Genomic DNA, 21,305 nt, shown 5'->3' with positions numbered 1-21,305 from the left:
TGTAGATGCATGCTTATCTATGAAAGTTTATAGCAGATGTCAATCATCATTCCTGTATGTGTACTTTCTTGTAGACAATTTTATGCAAACTTGTATGATCGCACACACACACACACACTATAAAAACACACACATGCACATGCTTACAGCAGTGAATATGGACATCTGCGTTACACTTTCAAAGATAGTCATGCATCTGCATATCACCTGCATGGATAGGTAAACATCTATTCATAGTGGGAATGGTAGTTAAACGTCACAGCCTGATCGACACACCATCTTGGTCTACAAGACTTTTTACGTGGAAATAGATGGAATGTTTTTCACTGTACCTTGGACCTATATTTTAAATTGTAATTCCTTTGTTTTCTTATCTCATTAATTTGAGAGCAAATCAAGCATTGCCAATCTACCTGCTGTAAGTGTAGATATGTATGGTTAACATATGTGTTTGTACATATAATATATATGTTTATCATATGATGCTTTTGCATATAAAAGAATTATATTAATACAAATGGCCAAATATAATTTTAGTGATTGTGAGAAGAAATGTGCATTCTACATTTAGCACCAAATGTACTTTTCTGTTACCAGCAACTCCCAGAGTTTGCCTTCGAGAGTTTATCAGGACATTTGCTTCCTTTAAAAATATATAACATCAAACATGATTTTAAAGCAAAAACATCTTAGAAGTAAATTGGCTTTTTTAGGTTCTCATGGATGTGAAAGGGGGGAATTATTAACTCAAGTAATTGAGACAAAGAAGCATGGGCTTTTCAGCTGATACCCTTGAATCAGTATAGACTAAAGTATTGCAATCTCTGAAGAGCTTAACCTAATTAAGTTTAGACAATTAGTAATGGGAAACGTGTCAGCAGCAACTACATGTGCATCAGGATTGGTGAGGGTTCTGTGTAAGATGGTTGACACTTTGAGTTTTGCTACTGAAAACTAAATCTTATAAATGGGGATTAAAATATTATGATTTTAAGATTTGTTTTGGCACAGATGAACATCTCTTCCCACACACAGTCAGATTTGGATTCTCTAATCACACAACTCATATTAGATTGGAAACCAAAACCGAATACCCATCGAGAAAACACTAACAACATATGCACCTTAAGGAACATTGCTCAGTTTTGTTTTCTTGGAAAGAACTTTTAGTTAGAGTTTATCCCCTTTCCAATGAACCGGCCAAAAAAATAGTCAACTTGTATACAACTCTGCAGTTAATACATTCTTCTTTTCCCATTAAAACAGGGCAGTGTCTAACATGCTTCATTTCCTATTAGAACAGGACAGTTTCTAACTATCACTATTATTAAAAAATCATGTAACACCAATTTCTCAACTTAACACTTTAGTTTTGCTCCTAATTTGGTGGTGCATAATCTGTCCCTCGTTCCTAAAATTTTGCAAACCTCCTGTTTAGAGCTTTCTTTTACCCAAAGTCTATATCGTTGAAAGCGAAACTACATGCACAGATATATATATATATATATATATATATATATATATATATATATATATATATATATATATATATATATATATATATATATATATATATATGTTGACACAAGAGTTTGTGAGCATCTGTAATGTCTCTTTTTCTATATTTTGGACACTCCTTGAATATATCATAATTGCTGATAAAAAAATTCTATTAAACGATGCTTAATTGCAAATGCATATGCTGTTTACAATTGATAATGGGTGATGATTTGTGTGAAGCTTAAATTCCAAATGCATTCGCTGCTTTAGTATGATAATGATTGCATAACCATCCTATCAACAATATATGATCACTGTGTCTGATATGCAGATAAATATATGCTCAACTTGGAATAGCCTAGTAATGGTGTTTCTGATATACAATCGATAACATGCAAATAAGAAGGCCATCTTTGTACAATAACAATGTGTGCAATATATTGTAACAGGCTGTATTTGTTATGTCGATATTAAATATGCTGTGAACAATTGAAGTCATCTCTGATATAATCTATATAAATATGCGTCAAATATGATGCTGTCTATGACTGATCTTTATGCTACTTACACTGATGATTGCCAAAGGCAATACAAACTCTAAACAAATGATACAATTTATATTTAGCTCCAATCCCATGTCCTTGATTGAGTTTTCAACCTGGTTAATATCCCTAGCACCGAACGGTTGCATCTTATGGAACATAGAGATATTCTTTAAGGATTCATTAATCCTTAATATTGCACATTGCCATATTCAAGTGATTACTTTTAACAGCTTTGTTATAATCAATGATTATCATTGTTTTGGGTTTAAATAGCATTGTACAATGGTACTTTAATTGCTGACGATTACCAACCATACTCACTGCCATTTCATGGCACAATTATAGATCTTATAATCAGTGGCTCGACATAATTTGTGCATATAATTCAATCGGTAATGTTCCAGATGATTAACTTTATCACTGTCCACAATATTGTTTGGTCATGGTGTAATGACTTCAAAAATTACAGACTTGTATCTGATGTCTTTTCCTTGTTGATATCAAATACTTGTTCCCGTGAATTTTCTTAACACGAAACCGGAGTCAGCTATTCTTTCATGATACATGAATTAGTTGTCTTGTATGATTGCCATTATTCATCGCCTTGTCACAAGTATTAGTTGTCTCATCTTGTATTATTCATTGCCTCTGTAACTACTGTTGATTGAATCCATTGATATCATCCACCATTGTTATGCCAACGTGGATATCATCTTCACACATGACCTCTAGTTTCGGCCACGGTGTGATTGACTGTAGAGACTCCTATCCTCATGCAATATGACATGCCAATGTAATCACTATTCTCAAGTCGTGTGAGCCAAATCAAAGTCTTTGGACATTAAATCAATATTTCCCAATATTCTTTGTTGCCAATCTAGTTTTAATTTATTTAATGGCTTCTTTAATTACTGATGACAATATAATCTTTAGGATTCATAGCTAATATTATCAATCTTATGGCTCTTTTAATAACAACAAGATTACATTTTTAGTACATCTTAATCTCACACTGAGGACATTACAGCATCAAACTCAAAAATGTGTGTTAGATGGTAGTATCATCCTAATGAAAAGAAGAATTGGGACATGATGTTCCCTTGTGTTTACCGTACAAGTAAAGAAATCAACGCATACAGACAATAATAGCAAAATAGCAGAATTATATTCGCAATAGTAGATGAATGATTCTTTACAATGATCTCAGACGAGATATAAATACTATCGCCGAACCTTCCCGAAGGAGTCCGTCGGCCACAAATATTCTATCCGCTACAAACTATTTACCGACGACGTCGGCTACAGAATATAGAAACACTGCCGGACCGTCGGCTACAGCATACAGAAACACCGCCGGACCGTCGGCTAACACCATCCCCCCCAAAAAGAAAATTCGTCTCCTGACGACTGACAAAATATCTGAGACAAATTAACAAACAAAATACATTAACAGAGTGACTACAACAAGAGAAATCTGGTTCTGACACGTCACTGTCAACTTCGTCCCGTGCCTGTAGCCTCTGCTAACACAACACTGCCTCCTTGATGAAGTTGACCTTGATAGCCACCAGTGCTGCTTTCTCTGTTTTCAATTCCTCGGTACCCTGAGCCAAGTGTTGCTGCACTGCCTCCAACTGGATGATCAGCTCCTCCCGAGCTCTCTACGCATCCACCAAGACAGCCTCACAGCCAACACTTGCTCCCACTGCCTCTGGTACACAGAAAGTCCATGCCTGCAGCAACTTCAACTCTTTTCAACTGGTCAGACTCCCACCACTGATATCCGCAACGACTGGGGGTCCAGGGGGCAACGCCCCTGGCCGGGTCGAGGGGCAACGCTCTCGCGGGGTCCTGGGGCAGTGCCCCGGGTGCACTCCCTGTCGCAATACAGGGCGGGGCCCCTCGCCGCCAAGACCAAATTAACACTTCGCAACCCACATAGAAATGCACAGAATACACCATTTTTGTCATTATCTGCCGATTCTGCACTTTTTCTGACAACCACGGATGCGTCCCCTTCCCTTTGGCGTCATCTGTCACTCATTCTGAACAACTTGATTTTGTCGTCTTTTTATTTTTATTTTTATAACTGCTTCCTCTACAATCCACCACAAATCCCTCTGCACACAGAAATTCTTCTCCTTCTGGTAGAACAAGCACTCTTCTTTATGTCTCTGTTTCCTGCGGAAGTCTGGCTGGAGGAGGGAATGGAGTTTGGCGGGAATGTTTTTTACCCACGGCCTTTCTTTTTATCGGCGAAGACTGCCTGCGGACCTTCCTTTGTTACCGGCAGAGAAAGACAAGTTTTATGCCCGCGGTCTTTTCCCTTACCGTCTGAGACTATTATAAATTCTGGCGGAAATGATTTTAAGCCCGTGGGCTTGCTTGGCAAAGGACTTAAAAAAAATTTTTGTGCCCGTGGACAGCTGCCTACGGTGCTTATAACAACCCGCCAACAGACTGTCTGCGGGGACCTTACGCTCCACTCCCGCGGACAGGTTGCTGCCCACGAGGTCTTTCTCTGCCCGCGGACAGGAAGTTGTCCGCGGGACTTTCTCTGCCCACGGATAGGCAGTTGCCCGAGGGCCTTTCTGTCCTCGGGGCCCGCTTTTTTTTTTTTTTCAAAATTTTTAAAATTATTTTTTTCTCTAAAACAAATCAAATAACAGAGGTACCTCCATTTTGCCTCTAGGCGTCGCCATTCTGCAACGACGACGGAGTCAGCTAGCCATCCTGTGACAGCGACGGAGTCTTCCTGGCACCATATATTTTGAATTTGGATCTGTTGATTGTTGGAGGTATCTTCTGCCCGTCCAAAGTTGATAATCTGATCGCTCCATTGTCGCCGACCTTCCGAATCTGATATGGTCCAACCCATCTGCCCTTAAACTTTTCCACTTTGATTTCATTCTGACCGTCGTACGCCTTACGTTTGTTCTGTGCCACCCTCGTCGCCCACTGTGCTTGCACTCGTCACGCAACTGGATTATTTCCTTGCTGTCGGTGCCCTTCCACTAATTTTATGCTGCGGTGTAACCTTTTCTTTCCGCGCGGTCTATTCACCATGTATGGATCTTTCGTTTTTCTGTGTTCAAACTGTATATTTTTCCCCTCAGCTTCAGCCATGGCAGCTTTTCCTTCTTCCGCTTCCCTGCATTCCTCTGGACATTCATTTTCCTCCTTTTTCTCATCTTCGTCGACCCTTAGCATATTGCAACTCGGAAAGAGTTCGTAGTCTTCTATCTGCTAGTGGTAAAGGCCATTCACCGAGTCCAGGTCGTCGTCATTCGATCCTCCGTCAAGTCTCAATACTCCTTCTTCATCCAGTTCCATTCTCCTCTTTCCTTCGTCATCACTCTCGCCTTCACTGTCAGAATTTGACAATGCTGCCTCCTCGCCAACCATTTGCGTGTGCGGGTCAATTGTGAATCTTTTGCCTCCGCCCTCCATTGATAGGGTATTTCGTTTCCAGTCATGCTTTACTTTTGCTTGCACCAACCAATCCCGTCTCAGAATAGCATCATATCCTTTTCTTTTCAATGGAATAACCACAAAATCCAATAAAAATGGTTGCATACCAATTGTTACCAGTTGCGCTTTCAAGATTCCCAAGGGTTTGATTCCATGCTAGTCTGCCGTGAGCAACTAAAATGTAGGTGGCCACAATGTCGGCTTTCCCAACTTCTTCCAAGTATCCTTCGGTAAGACATTCACGTCGGACCCTGCGTCAACAATTTTCTTTGTCAAAACATTTCCCAAAATCCCCATCGCGACGACCGCTGGATGCCGTCCGGATGTGTGTGCCAACAGCATTGGGTCTGTTGCCGTTGCTTCCCTACTGTCCCTTCCTGTGTCCTCCGTTGCTTTCAGAAATGGTGTATGATTCAGAATGGCCGTCCGTAACTGGGGCATTGTGAGAAGGAGGTCACTTATCTTGACTGGTATCTTCGTTTGTAACATCTGTCGTACAATGTTTTGTTCTGCAAAGGTCTTTGCCAAGGTGCCGGTGATGTCCTTCAACTGAGATGTCCCTGCCGACGATGCCTTTCCAATTTCCACCTGCATTTCCCCCAATTTTCTCTTTTCCTCCGCTTGCCTCCGTGTAATTGCCAGAACCTCCTCTACATCCATGTCGACAGTGATTAAGTTTACTCCAGACTTTGGACACTTGGAATCTTCGTGATCGCCGAGTCCGCACCATCTGCATAATAATTTCGGTGTGTTTGCCGCTGTACAATCCCGCCCAAAATGACCCCACGAATTACGTGCTCGGCATTGAACGATCGACCGTCCGTTTGCATCATACTGAGTTCGACTTCGGCTCCCATTATTATTGTTATTGTTTGCATTGTTGTTATTTTGCCCTTTGCTATTATTCCTGTATCCTCCAGATGTAGCACCGACGGTATTCGTGTTTCTGCTACTACCCGACGGGGAAGCCTCCTGGGTGAGAAACACTTGCGGAGATCCTCTTGTCTTCATGTTAAAGGGACAGTCCTTTGTCGAATGGCCCATGATCTGACAGATGTCACAGAATTGGTTCTTCGGACACGATCCCTTAGTATGACCGTCGGTCTTAGATTCCGTGCACCACAGTTCACTACCTTTTGGCTCCTTATGTATTTTTTTAAACTCCTTCATCATGCGAACCATATCCTTCTGTAGGGCACGAACCTTCTTGCTGCTGCCTTCGTCATCGCTACTATCATCTTCGGCAGGCTCGTCGTCATCAGAATCAGAGGAGCTAGTTTTCTTCTTCTTTGTCTTTTGCTCACTTTCAAGGTCCAGTGCTCTGTTATACGCGTCCACATATGATGACGGTGGCACAATTTTCATTTTCCTCCGCAACTTCGAGCGTAGGCCGTCCACAAACCATCTTTTCTGCAATCCGTCCGCTGGCTTGCTTTCCATTTTGTTTATTAAGTCTTTTAATCTCCTGGCGTAGACGCGGACAGTTTCGTGCTTGCCCTGTTTGGTATTGAAATTTTTTGCTACGATTTCATTATCATCTTGCAAGAGTTTAAATTTCGCTAGGAACTCCTTTTTAATGTTATCCCAGCTATTTAGCTTTTGTGGATCCATATCCGAAAACCAATCAATCGCCACACCCCGTAGGGTTGCCGGAAATTGTCTCATCCAGTCGTCTTCATCAGTTATGCCATTTGCCCTCCAGATCGTTTCACATGTTTTGCAATGTCGAATGGGATTGACCGTACCATCGCCATTGAACTTCGGCAGTTTCTCTTTTGGTCCCGCCATCACAATTGGTTTTTGTAAACAGGCGTTGCTCGGTCTTGCAACACCGGCGCTCTTCACTCCCACACCGGCGGTCTGCACTCCCACACCGACAGTCTGTACTCCCACACCGGCGGTCTGAACTCCTGCACTGGCGGACTGGTCTCCCACACCGGCGGTTTGCACTCCCACACCGGCGGACTGGTCTCCCACACCGGAGGTCTGCACTCCCACACCGGCGGTGTGCACTTCCACACTGGCGGACTGCTCTCCTACACCGACGGACTGCTCTCCCACACCGGAGGTCTCGACAACTGCGAACCTTGGTGAAGAAGAAGGATCTTCGGAAGTTGTTTCCCGCAGAAGTCTATCCCGGACGAAGAGGTCACTCCATGCTCGTGCTCCCTCGGCACTGCGAGCCGTGCGAGTTGATGCTCTTCTGTCTGAATTTTCTTCCCTCGGCGAACACAAATTCAAGAACTCCTCCCGTGCTTCTTCCACCAATTCCACCCGCTGCCGAGTCTCCTCCAACAATTCCTCCGTGCTTCGGTTTTCGTCGATGTTTGGCTTGCCGTGCCAGAATTAAATTCTCTTGCGCAGTATGGATTCCATCTTTTCCCTTGACCTTATTCCGATCCTTGTTAAGCTGATTTGGCATTAATCTTCATTCCTCCCACCTTCTAGATTCATAAGGCAACAGCGCCAAATGTTTACCGTATAGGTAAAGAAATCAACGCATACAGACAATAATAGCAGAATAGCAGAATTATATTCGCAATAGTAGATGAATGATTCTTTACAATGATCCCAGACGAGATATAAATACTACCGCCGAACCTTCTCGAAGGAGTCCGTCGGCCACAAATATTCTATCCGCTACAAACTATTTACCGATGATGTCCGCTATAGAATATAGAAACACCGCCGGACCGTCGGCTACAGAATACAGAAACACCGCTGGACCGTCAGCTAACACCTTGCACCAAAGGGTTTACATAATTTTTCGCATGATTTCCACATCTATTTCGAACGACCTTGCGGACGATAAACTGTATGCTTCCATCAAAGTGCTTTCTTTCTTTCTATTTTCCCAGCTTCTTATGAGCGTAGACCTGCCTCTATTTCCACTGAACACTATTTTGGGTTTTCTTGTCAATTGTTCAACCTATTGTTGGATGTCGAAATCAACCATTTAAGCCAAATTAGCTCTTTTTCTCTACTCTTATCAAATATGTGATTTCAAGACATTCCTGCAGCTACTAATTCGGTGGTGTGTTGACAGAAATCAATTTGAATTCATTATCTTATCAAATTGGGTCCTCTAAAGATCTTCATCTTTGTTGCCCATTCAGCTCTATTGTGGTCTGTTTTCCCAGCTGCACTATCCTTGGCATTTTCTTGGGTAATTTGCATTCTTCTTCATTGCAATATTTTAAATCTTATCCTCTACCATGATGATCATCAACTTGACTATTCCTTAGAGTAACATGCCTCGGCTTGTTCATATTCTTCAAGTTGTGTTTTGGGTAATGTAGATTTATTCTCTTTCAGAACTTTAGTTTGAATAAAGTTACAATTATTAATTATATCCTCTCTCAAACACTTTGCAGAGCACATTCAAGGGCTTTCCATCCATCAGTAGTTCTGTCAAACTTCTTGAGGGATTTAACCATTCTAGTAAAATTTTCCATGGTCAATTCTAGACTCTATGTCAGTCGTCTTTTAAAACAGCTATTGCTCACAAGCTGAGTATTTACTCCTGCTAATCATTTTCAGGTTCATGCTACCTTTGAATAACTTTGGTTCCAGTTCCATTTTCTTGTTTTAACATTGTTGCAGACCTCACATTGCTCCAACATCCACCATAATTCATTCAAACAAAATCCAATTTTGGCAACCTATGTTGCTTGTCGTTTGTTTGTTTTTGCATTTAACTTATTTCTTCTTCTAATTTGGTTATCCTTTTTTTACATTGTATAACAACTTACCTCTCCATCCATGGCCATAGCTACTGTGCACCTTAAAACTATTTTGTATTCTTCACAATAACTGTTAAGGCTGTCTCACAGAGACTTTATTCCTTACATCTTTTGATGTGTCGATAGCAATTTGATGTAGATCAATCTTGATTCTTAAATTCTTAGAGATTCAAAATCAGATCTAGATGCTTCTATACTGCTACTTACGTTCAAATTATAATTAACACAAACAAAACAGAATACTAAATAAGAAGACACCATAAACAGAAAGTAATATTACTCTCAGTTCCTTTTTCTGTTTGCGGAAAAACCACTGCCTGCAATATATCATTTCCAACCAACAGAACTTTAAATCGTGTATCCTCTTGCCTTTATACTTCTGAAGTTTGTATCACAGCCAAGAGGTCAGCAGAGACTTATAATACAGCAGTCACCACGCGTATACCTGTAAAAGAAGGCAGTTTCTCATCATTACTGTACTTAGAAATGTCAGCATGTGTATAGCAGTAAAACAAGGCAGTTTGTCACTGTGACTGTACTTAGAAATGTCTGCTGCCAATTTCTTAATCAAATTAGTACTCCAGTTCATCTCGTGATTCTGTGGTGCATCAGTTTGCCTGCTAGTGCTCTTGTAGAAACAAACAGGAAACAGCTGTACAGCCGACAAATTATACTTGATTAGACAGTTTAATAGCATTTTGTTCAAGTTATCAAACTTAAATATTGAGAGATCCTTTTAGAAGAATAGTAATATTCTTTTCTATTATAATATCACTGTGAATGATAAAGTGCAGAAAAAAGACAGTTATATACTTCACAATAATGTCTGTTATAATCAGAGATTACTATTGAATTTGAAGGATTATACCCTGCAATATAAACATTGAAGACTGAATATATCTGTGTCCATTGTGTAAACTGCAGGTTGAAAAAGGTGTATAAATATATCAGACGGGAGTCATGTCCCTGATGGAACATGATTCCATCGTGGAGTCATGTCCCATTGGGCATGTGACTCCCGATTGCAAACTAACTGCCACTCGATATATGTAATCAGTCGTTAATATAAGATAGTCAACTGTGTGTTTGATTCAATCCAAAGTAACATCACTAGGACCCGGCTCAGACTTGGCAAGGGTAACTTGACTCGTGACCTGGCTCGAACTCAGCAGTGACTCGGCAAAGTGGAAAAACCTTGAAATTTTTAGATTTTTTAGGGTTTGAAGAATATTCCGTGCACCCATTATTGAATAAAGCTTAAATACACAATAACATCATGAAATAGAAGATAATTTGATGCTCCACTGTCCATTACCTATGTATTAGATCTGTTTGAAATTAACTAGATAGAGCTGAATAGAAAGTGTTAATTTCTGAATTTTCATTAGGGATGCTGACATTGGCAAATGAAGATTGTTACTTGATTCTATCAGGACATTTGGATGTTGAATGACCATACTTATCACATCTAAAACATTGCATTTTGGAGTAGTTTGGCTGCTTCCTCTTTCCTTTGAATTCTTGCTTCTTTTTCTTATTTACATGTTTAGTAAGAACTTGCATATCTTCTTTCGTGGAAGAGATATTCATGCCTCAAGATATTTGCATGCATTCTTCTTGTATGTGTTGATGTCAGTTTTGTACCACTACATAACATATAGCAATTGAATACTTGATCTGAATATCAAACACTCAATCCCTCTGTTGAAGAGTAAATTCTCATAAAGACATGAGAAAACTCCAATGTTCCTTACACCTGTGGATCCTAACTCAGTTATATAAATGTGATTTGCTGGTTAATCACGTAGGCGGCCTTATGTTGTTCATTCAAGGATTGTAGAACTCTCATTGTGATGGTGATGATTGTTGCCCCACTTTTCACCCTGTAACCATTTTGCAAAAGTGGAAAATTTTGTGTCTCAGTTAAGCCTAAGTTTGTCTAGGTCTATTTTTAATTCGTCTTAGGTGAAAAAGGTGAAAAGAGTCTCCATCGGATTTTTCATCTTTCCTTTCTCTCACATTTTCTGGCTGGGTGGTTTTCCTTGATGTTGTGAGTTCACGGGTAGCTTAGTACCTAATTCGATGGGGATTCTTACAACATGCAAAAGTTATTCACAAAGCTAGGCTTGTTTGCGGCTTATCATGTTTTTGATGAAAGAAGGAAGCTTGTGGAAAAATGAGCATCGCCTTCTCCTCAGCGGATTTTCTACCCATGAAGGCGATTTCTCGCAAAGAGCAACAAATGAGGCTCATGGATCGATGTAAGAAGATAATGAGTTATCTTATGGAAAATCCCTATTTTTCACTACCATATTCTACCTTGGGAGACATTCAAGATTCATCATAGTGCTCAAAATCATCTTAGGAAGAAAACTCAAAACTGACTTCTCCTCGGTGGGCTTTTGACCCATGAAGTCCATTTTCTGCCAAAGGCAGTTGTAAAGGAAAGAAACGAGAAAGTGGGTCCCCTTTCGACTTTTGTAGTCCTTTTAAGCTTTCCAAACCCAAAGGAAATATTAACTCAAAAGGCCAGTTTAAAGGAAAGCCTGGGCGGAAAAATGAGAATCGTCTTCTCCTCGATGGGTTTTCTACCCATGAGGATGATTTTCCGCATTCAAGAGAAAAGCAACTTTGTAAGTGGATTGGGCTCACAAATTACACACAAAACATCTTAAGATGATAATGGAAACAATCTAACCATTGCGGGAAAGGCATACCGAGCAGAATTTAATTAGGCGGATATTTCCTTACGGGGTACTCTGTTCATAATTCTCCGAAACTTAATGAGAAACGGAAAGGTAAGTATGAAAGAAAGGAAAGTTACCGTTTGGCCAATGGAAACAGTGAAAAGACACTGAAATATTTGTTAGAGCTCCCGCATTTACTATTGCAATGGATTTATCCTTTAATTCATTCGTGTGGAGATCAAGGGATGAATCGAGACTCCTATATAGATGGAAACATAACAGTTATTCAAACTACTGCTTTTTCTTGAATTGTTATTTTGTTAAATTGCATCACGTTTTCAAATAGTCTGTATTTGCGAATTCAATATCCTGTTCTTCATCTAGATTCAAAGTTCCAATTTACTTCATTCTCAGACAGAATGCCAAGTAGGTTTGCGGGTTTTGATGGGCTAAATGGAATCAAGTCCACATTGCAGAATTTCACAGATACTTCACTCTATTTTTATGATGTGCAAGATTTCCAAAGGAGGCTGAAGTGGGAGCCGATTCATCCCATAACTGAGAAGCTCCGAGGAAGTGGAGTAGTAGAGGCAGCTCGTTTCGCGGTCGCAGTCCAAGCTCCGGAATTGATCTATGAATGCTTAAATCACTACAATCTAGATACTAGACAAATTGTGTTACCTAATCATACAATATTAATCTCCATTGATAGGCAAACTGTGGTGAATTGCCTCCGAGTTCCAGAATGGAAGGAGATTTCAGACTTGATAGTAGGAGTAATCTTTGAGATCTCCGCAAAGAAGATGGTGTGGAGGAAGGAAATTATGCAATCTTGGTTTCAAAAGCTGCGGAGCGCCAAGAGTAAGGTCCCCAAAACTCTATTTGGTACTAATCTCAAACTTGAGATTGTAGATATTCTAGTTCTCCTGCATAGACTAAAAGGTGAGGTAGAGCTCTAAATTTTGTTGAATAGTATTTCTTTCTGGTACAAGTTATTTGTTCAGATACACAATATATTGATTGGGCTCATGAGGTAAGTGAAAATCTTTCCAATGCTCTTAGCGCCGCAAAGTTCTACAACACTTTCTATATGTCTTCCTTTCTGATTTACATGCTAGCATATCTACAGTTATGGCCGGGCCTTCCAAGAATAGAAAACTTTCCTGATGATGTGAAGTGTTATGAGTTCTATCTATGTTTGCAATTGCAAAATAGTAATGCGGAGTATGTCAAAGTTAATGATGCATTCACAATGAGAATTTGCAGGGAACTCCAAGGATGCCCGAAGAGTAGATTCAGTTTGGAGGCAATGGTGGTTATTAGTTAGTTCGGAGGCTATTTTATCCAGTTCTCATCTTTCTCATATTTGCGTCTTGTAGCTTTTGATGGATTCCCCTTGAAGTTGCCCAGGTATCCGAGCAACATGATCGTGCTAATAGAGATTGTGAGGCAAGCGGTCCAGGTGAATGTGCTAAGCGGAAGCTTGAAGAAGAAGGGATATGAGTTCTTTATGAAACTAGGAGCTTATAGTTGTGAGTCCTGCTCTGATGCAAAGAATATGCTCAAAGTGTTTGAGATGAAGTACAAATTGGAGATGTATGAGGTCTTGAGACCTATGTTTGATTCGAATGGATATGCTAGGGATGTGTTGCAGATTGAGAGTGTGATTAAACACATTACCACTGTTGAAGACTATTTGGCGGATTGTAAAGATGAATTTGAAAGTTGAGATCGTGCTTTTGCTAGGCTCACAGTGGAGCAAATAAAAACATATAATATCAATCTTAATGTTGAAGGATTGGAGGATGATGGGCAATATATGTATAGTAATACATATCTGACTAAGTTAAGAAACACTGCTATCAGTTTGGAGCCTTATGAGGATGTTGAGGAAGATTTAGACACTATGATGGCCCAAATCATCAAAAGAACTGGGAAATGGCTCGAATGGACAACCAAAAGAAGCTAGAGCAAGGGCACAACCACTCAAGCTTCTCTAGCAACTACAAATCCCTCTTCCTTCCAGAGTGCTACACTAGGCGTAACACTAGCTATCACTCAAGGACCGGCTCAACCTTCAGGAGGAGGTGACCAACCTCCAGAGAAGAGCATTCCCCTAGCTAAGGCGTGTCATGATGGCTCCCTCCTAGTTATTGAAACCCAAACTAATGTTGAGGAGAAGAAGACGGAGGAGCCAAAGGATATTGCTGTTACCTCAGTGCCCTCTCCTCATGTTACAACAGTGCCCTCTCATCATGTTACACCAGTTCCCTCTTATCATGCTACACCAGTTTCGCCATTAAGTGCTACACTTCTGCAACCAAATGGCTCCCAATACAGATAGTAGATCTAGGAGATGGAAAGAGCAGTAGTAGTGAATCTACTGAATTTGATGAGGCAAGGAAGAGAACCTCAGAGGTGGAGAAAGGCTAGAGCTCTTCCAAGCTCATTTCTCAGGCCCCAAAGAATCCCTTCTCTTCAACTACGATGACAATCACTCCAGTCAAGAAGAAGATGTTTAGCATAGATTCACTTGGGATGGCCTCCAAGGTGATGGGCACTGATTCCTGGTTAGAGGATACTCTGGAGAGAAAGAGAAAAAGGAAAGATGAAAGCGCCCCCACCAAGTATACCATATCCGTTGGAGTTCGTTCTGGATCTGCATTAACCAAGGTAAAGAAGCAAAAAAATTTGTCTATACTTGGGCAAGATTCAGAAACAGGGCACCTAACAATGGACATAGCCAAGCCCAACAAAGAAGGAAGAATTGAAGATATGACTACTAATGATTTTACTTTGCACTTGGCGGACCTTAGAGAGGCCAGACATGACACCAAGGTGGGCTTATGGAAGTCAACCAATGAAGTAATTGAGGGACAATTGGAAAACTTGAAGTTATCAAAAGCTAGGATGAAGGCACTTTGGCCAAATTGGTAAAGATTGGAAGCTCAAATTAGAAGGAGTCGCTATTATAGAACAAATTGGCAATGTTATCTTAAGACTAGAAATAGAGAAGGATAACATCTTAGCAAATAGCAGTACTTTGGCCGGAGAAAGTGTGAAGAGCAACGATTGTATCTCTCTCCTGGAGATGATCATCCAAATGAAGGCAAAGGAAGCCGTTGAAGCAAAAATCTTACCAAAGGGAGACGAACCTCTGTTCGAATGGCTTCAGAGCATGCAGTTCAAGTCAGAGATGATCTTATTAGCAGAAAAAGGATTTATGGAAATAGAGGATAAAGTGGAGAAGACTCAAGACGGAGGATTTGAACTCATGAGGGGACTACATACAGATTCATAGACTAGTGGCTAGGGGAAAGCGCTCATTGGGATAAACATCGTGAAGGAGAATTTCTCCAAATTTTTAGATGGTCTGACTAATGTATCTTTCGATAATCAAAACAGAGTTGCAGAACTCTAGAAACTCAGCGGATGCATACACGTGGCCACAGAAGAATTGCCAAATCAATTGAATGTTGTGAAGGAGTTGGTTAGGGAACATTCTAAGTGGTTCTTGAGATAGACCAACGTACACGTGCCTAGGCATGAAGAGCTAATCCCAATCATAGTTGCGGCTAAGGCCTATAGAACAAAAGTAGAAAAGGAGAAGAAGACGAAGTGACTCACATTCCGCCCCCTTCTCACTTTCTTATATAATTATTGCAATACGAAAGATTGGTTTTTTGCCATTTGTCATTCTTTGAGGAGATGAACCGATGAGCTTCTATTGTAACGGTCATCTCAAAATCCTATATGTATGAAATTGAAAGATTAATAAAAGGTCGGTGAATTTTTGGTGTGAAGTACTTGATGTTGTAGAGTGAATTGAATGGTATTTTGTATCAACTATTTATTGTTCCGTTTCTGTTAGTGGTAATTATATGTTTTCTCTTTTGTCTGGATTGAAGCAAGGAAAGAACGGAGTTTCATTCCCCTATTTCAAGGCAGCGAACGGATGTGATAAGTAGTGTCATTGCATGTTCAAAGGGGAATCCCTTAAACGTTTTTCTCTTTTAGTTAACTTCTTCTTCTTTGTAGTTCAGATCCTAGTTAATTCAGTTCAGTATTAGTTGTATGATATTAAGCTTTGTGAGCTCATAAGATGTGCGAGATCATAAATTTAATCAATTCCTTAGAAATCTTTTTCTGCTTGAGCTAGATCTTGTGTAGGTATGGCTCGGTTTTACCTCTTCTGTTCTCAGGTCAAGAACACACCCCCATATTAGTTTTAGGAATAAAACATAATTCATTGCAAATCCACCATAGGGAGTTGTACCTATTAATTCAGAGAAAGGCCAATCTATCCAGAAGTTGCTTTTCAACTGCTTGTAATAAGATATTGTTCATAATTTGGGCATTCAAGAGTCATAATTAAAAAAAAGAACAAATCTGTTTACTAACAATGATGTTTGGGTTTGTAAGGTATATGAGCGCCAAATAATGTTGATGGTGATGATGGATGGTGTGTGTCTGCCAATGATGCTTCTCCTAACTTCCTTCTCGTTTGAACTCCAACTACTACACTACTTGCTACTTTACTACTACTCTTATGAATGGAAAGATTAGCAAATGGATGGGGATCAAATCTGATGAAAGCTTACCAGCGATGCTACCTCCATAGATGCGATGATTCAAGAGAAAAAACACTAAATTACCACACAAGGCTTCCTAATCAGCCATTAGAATGCTAGTGGCCTAGTTTATAGATTCCTATCAAACATCCACTAATATCACCATGCAACTCTCCATCTATTCTTACTCTTAACAACTTTCTTGAAATAAAATCTACTTTAACAACTTCAAAGGAATCTAACTCTAACTATTGGAAGTAGAAATCATGCAATAACACTAAATGTTCTTAATCACAGTGCAAGTCACAACAATGATAAAGAGAGGCAGTTTTGGTATTATCTTAAGCAACAATTTTCTTGAACCCTTTACAAATGAGAGCAAATGGCCTTATATAGGGGCCAAAATTACAACCAACGGTAGAAATTAAGAGGCAAAATCAATGATCTAGGTTGCCACCCCATTAGCCAATGAGAAGATGCCACCTCATCAATGGACCAATGAAAAAAAAGGAAAAATGGCAACCAATGAGAAGGCACCAAAGTGGTAGCCAATCAAATTCAGACACGTATCCTACCCAAAAGAAAGGAGAAATTGCCACTTGTGCTTACATCAAATGATCTTCTAATATAATTCTACCCTTTTCTTTCATCTTTTTATCCAAGGCAATGAACTTGGCTAGCTTGTCGTTGACTTCCTTCATGGGAGGGCAAAGCGTGTGCTTCATCTTGAGCTCAGTTGAGTTCATCATGTTGCTTGTTGCTTGTAGTGTCTTCTCATGATCCTTCTCATACTCTTTCACATATCCAATAAAGACATTGAGAAAGGCAAGGATGCCCAAATGCTTCTTCTTGATGGCAACCTTCCCGATCTCATCCAATCTTGATCCAAATTATGTCTGATTAACGTTCTCCTTTTGTCCACTTGAATTATCTTCTTGGCCTCTAGCCTCAATTATGCTCTCCTTTGATGGTGCTTCCTTCCATCTCTTTGCTGTAGGCTCCTAATGTTCTTTACTTTTTTCAACCTCCAAACCTCTTTTCTTGCTCTTAACTACTCTTTGTTACTAACTACAGCCTTCACCTTTCTGTTCGAATGACTCTGTTGGACCTTCCTTTGGTTTTATCTTCTCATAGGGAAGGTGTACCTTCTGATTTTGTAATTGCCTTAACTTCCCATTATACCACAACTCAATGTGTAGATCAACTGTCCTTGTAACTGCCTCTAAGGAAGGATCTTGATGATCGTCCCAATCCACTGGATTCAACTCCGTTCCATCAACTATATCATAATCTCCTCTAGTACATGTCATCATCTTCTAGTTGATCGGGAATATCAAGGCCTCTACATCTGATTGCCCTTATCATGCCCATTGACAACCTTGAGAAAGCTAGCTTTCTCACATGAAAGTCATCCTATGCATTGGACCAAAAATCTTCTATAGTAGGAATATGTTTGAATGTGTTTTCATGAGATGACTATATAAGACCATTATGATCGAATCCTTGTCTCGCTCTATACCATCCTAGATGATACCATTTTAACTCTTTCTTCGTAGTTGCAAAGGTGACAGGATTGGGGCAAGTGTCATGGCCTATTCCAAATAAGAAGTTAATCCCTGTCTGACCTTTAAGTTTCATCATCTTGTCATAATGCTCAAGTTGCCTAGCCAACTCCATTAAAACTATCTTGTCTGGTGGGTATCTTGGAAGTCTCTTGGGCAAACTGTACTTCCTGCCAGTCTAATATATGTGAATTGCGGAAATTGGATGAACCAACTCCCATACTTTTTAACTTTTGCTTCCGCTTCCGTTGAGAGCCTTCTAGCAGGTGTCCCTTGTGGATAGCACTCATGCACCAAACATTGCCCCGACCCATTGCTAATTACTCCTAAGGCTTTAGGTCCAAGATTTTCATATAGTGTCACAATCAAATAGAAAAGATAGAACCCCATATAGAATTGCTTTTGATTTTGCACAATCCTAAGTTGCAACTCTAAATTTTTGCTTATAATTCTAGCCCAATCAAATTTGCTCTTTCCATTTTCAATTTCATCAATAAAGTAGTACATCCAGTTTTTGAATTGCATACCTTGAGCTACGCCCGCAACTCGGCTAAGAAGCACAATAAGATCGCCGTACTCTGGTTTGAAATCTGACCCAGTGAGCTTTGATGACCTGGTAACTCTCTTCTTGCCTTCATGTAACCAATTCTGCTTTAGATGAATGAAGTAAGCCTTCTGATTATCCTGAAATAACTTAGCTGCTTGGTCCATCATTACCACTGCCATGCTTTTATACTGGGAAATATTAAATACTTTTGCGACCACTTGTCCGTTGATGTTGGCTAACACTCTCTTCCCTTCATCAAAAATGATGGACTTGGTAACAATATCAAACCGGGATGCACATTCCATTACCTATTCCAGACAAGGCAAGGTAGGAGGGAAAGCCGCAGCATGTACAATTCTGCTCTTGTAGATCATCTTTGCCATAGGGCATTGTCCTTCCTTCAATCTACCCTTCAATTGTATCATGTTCACTGTATTGATATTGGTATCACTTATTCGCCTCACTTTTGAGAAGAAGGTGATCCCAAGCTTCTAGCCTTTAGGTTCTTGTTTGCATTAATATCTACCATCCTAAACACTTATTTCTGCCCTTTCGTTCTAAATGATATGGACTACACTTATCAATTTCTAACTTTCTTTCTATTGATGGAATCTAGCTTATTTTTGCCTCTCCAAATCCTATCTCTACACTTATCAATCTCCAACATTCTTTCCTAGGGGTGGGAATACCACTTCTTTTCACCTCTTCATTACCTTAGGATGGACTACACTTATATCTCTCAACTTCAAACCTAGGGTGGTCTAGCTTATTTCTGCCTCTCCAAGTGTCCTATCATGAAATCTACACTTATATGTCTAACTTCAGCCTATCAATGACATGATGAAGTGGTGGATGATGAGTGCAAGAAGAAAATGAGGGAAACGAACCAAGCAAGAACAAGGAATAGAATCTGCATCTTCACCTCTAAAAATGAATAGAATTTTATTTTAAATCTGCTAATAATATAACCTTGATATTCATAATGGTCTAACTGTGCAGCTCGCACAAGTATCTTCTCTTCTCAAATACCATTTAGATGGCTATTAATACTTCAACCTTTCAATAGGCATGATCAGTGATCCTTGGTAAATAATTATTTGTTAGTCATTAAACATTAACTACTTTGTTATTGTTTGCTAAACATGAAACAACCTACTAAGCGCCGATCTTGAGGGAGTATTGTGGGCTGACCTAGATAGGGTCATGTCCCTTTAAGGGACATACCCTTTGGTTATGGTATAAGAGGTGAGTGTGATTGAAGTTTAAGGACACACAACACATAGAAGTCTGCTCATTAATCAACACTGCCCTATACAAATTATTGCAGATACAAACAAGTTTCAGAATAGCATTTAATATTCTGAAAATTTAATATTGTGTATTGTATTCGGCACTATCAATTGAAGTCTCAAGTAAAGCATGGGTGATTGATAGTGGATCATCTCGACATATTATAGGATACAAAGAAGCACTAGACTATCAAAAAAAGGTTAATGACGAAGTCACCATCGGTGATAATTCAACACATTTTGTCGAAGGAATTGGAAATTGCACTTTGAAACTAAAGTCGGGTAGTTATCTTCTTCTCAAGGGAGTACTCTATGTACTGAGAATAAAAAGGAATCCAATCTCAGTTACAACACTTGAAGATGATGGACATAATGTTACATTCATGGATGGTAAAGTCATAACTTGGGCTAAGAACTCCTCAATTAAGAAAGCAAAATTGATTGGTCCAAGAAAAGGGTATTTGTATGAATTAAATTCAGAAGTTAGTCAATCTATTCAAGCCTTAATTCATGAAGCTGTGAATATAAATGAACTATGACACAAAAGGTTAGGACATCTAAATTTCAAAACTTTATCAACTATGGAGAAGATGGTTACTGCTTTACCTCAACTGAATAAAGATCACTCAAGCATATGCAAATGATGTGCTCTGGGTAAGAACAAAAGTCCATTTCATGATAGCACTAGAAAAACTAACAATGTTTTGGAATTAATCCACTCAAATTTATGTGTACCTATGTCTCTTCCTTCCCTTGGAGGATTTTGGTACTATATACTTTTTATAGATGACTTCTTTAGGAAAACTTGGATTTACTTCTTAAAATGCAAAGAATGACAAGAAATCCTAAAGAGATTTAAAGAATTTAAAACTTTAATTGAAAACTTATCAGGACAGAAAATTAAAACTCTTAGAATTGATAATAGAGTGGAATACACCTCGGATTTGTCTAAAAGGTTTTGTAAAGAAACAAGAATTAAGAGGGAGTATACCATTCCTTATAACCTGCAACAAACGAGATAACAGAAAGAAAGAATAGAACAATTATAGATGCTGCAAGAGCTATGCTATTTGATCAAAACCTAGAATATTATCTTTGGGCAGAAGCCTCTTGTACTGCTGTCTATATTCAAAATAGAAGTCCTCACTCCTACTTTAAAGATAAAAATCCTAAAGAAGTTCTTGCCAAGGCTAAACCCATTATAAGTCATCGTCGGTTTTTTGGGTGCCCAGTATATATACATGTTCCAAAAGAAAGGAGAACTAAGTTAGAACCCTCCGGGAGGAAAAGTATTTTTATAGGCATAGTGAAACATCTAAAGCATATAGGATTTTGCATACTTGGTTAGAAAAATATTGAACTTAGTAGGGATGTAGTTTTTGAAGAAGAT

At 39.5% G+C, this 21,305-nt stretch overlaps 1 protein-coding gene across 8 annotated transcripts in view; it reads left to right on the top strand.

Annotated features, from left to right (window-relative positions):
• The window catches only part of LOC149542351 (callose synthase 3-like), a 167,556-nt gene that overhangs the window by 106,655 nt on the left and 39,596 nt on the right, over nucleotides 1-21,305 (top strand). The gene's annotated exons all lie outside the window — the stretch shown is intronic.

Source organism: Cupressus sempervirens, chromosome 8 (assembly GCF_028749045.1).
Source record: "Cupressus sempervirens isolate cs-2001-9-10 chromosome 8, ASM2874904v1, whole genome shotgun sequence".
Taxonomy (NCBI): domain Eukaryota; kingdom Viridiplantae; phylum Streptophyta; class Pinopsida; order Cupressales; family Cupressaceae; genus Cupressus; species Cupressus sempervirens.
The sequence above is the reverse complement of the archived record's forward strand: the minus strand, read 5'-3'. Positions and strand labels throughout refer to the sequence as shown.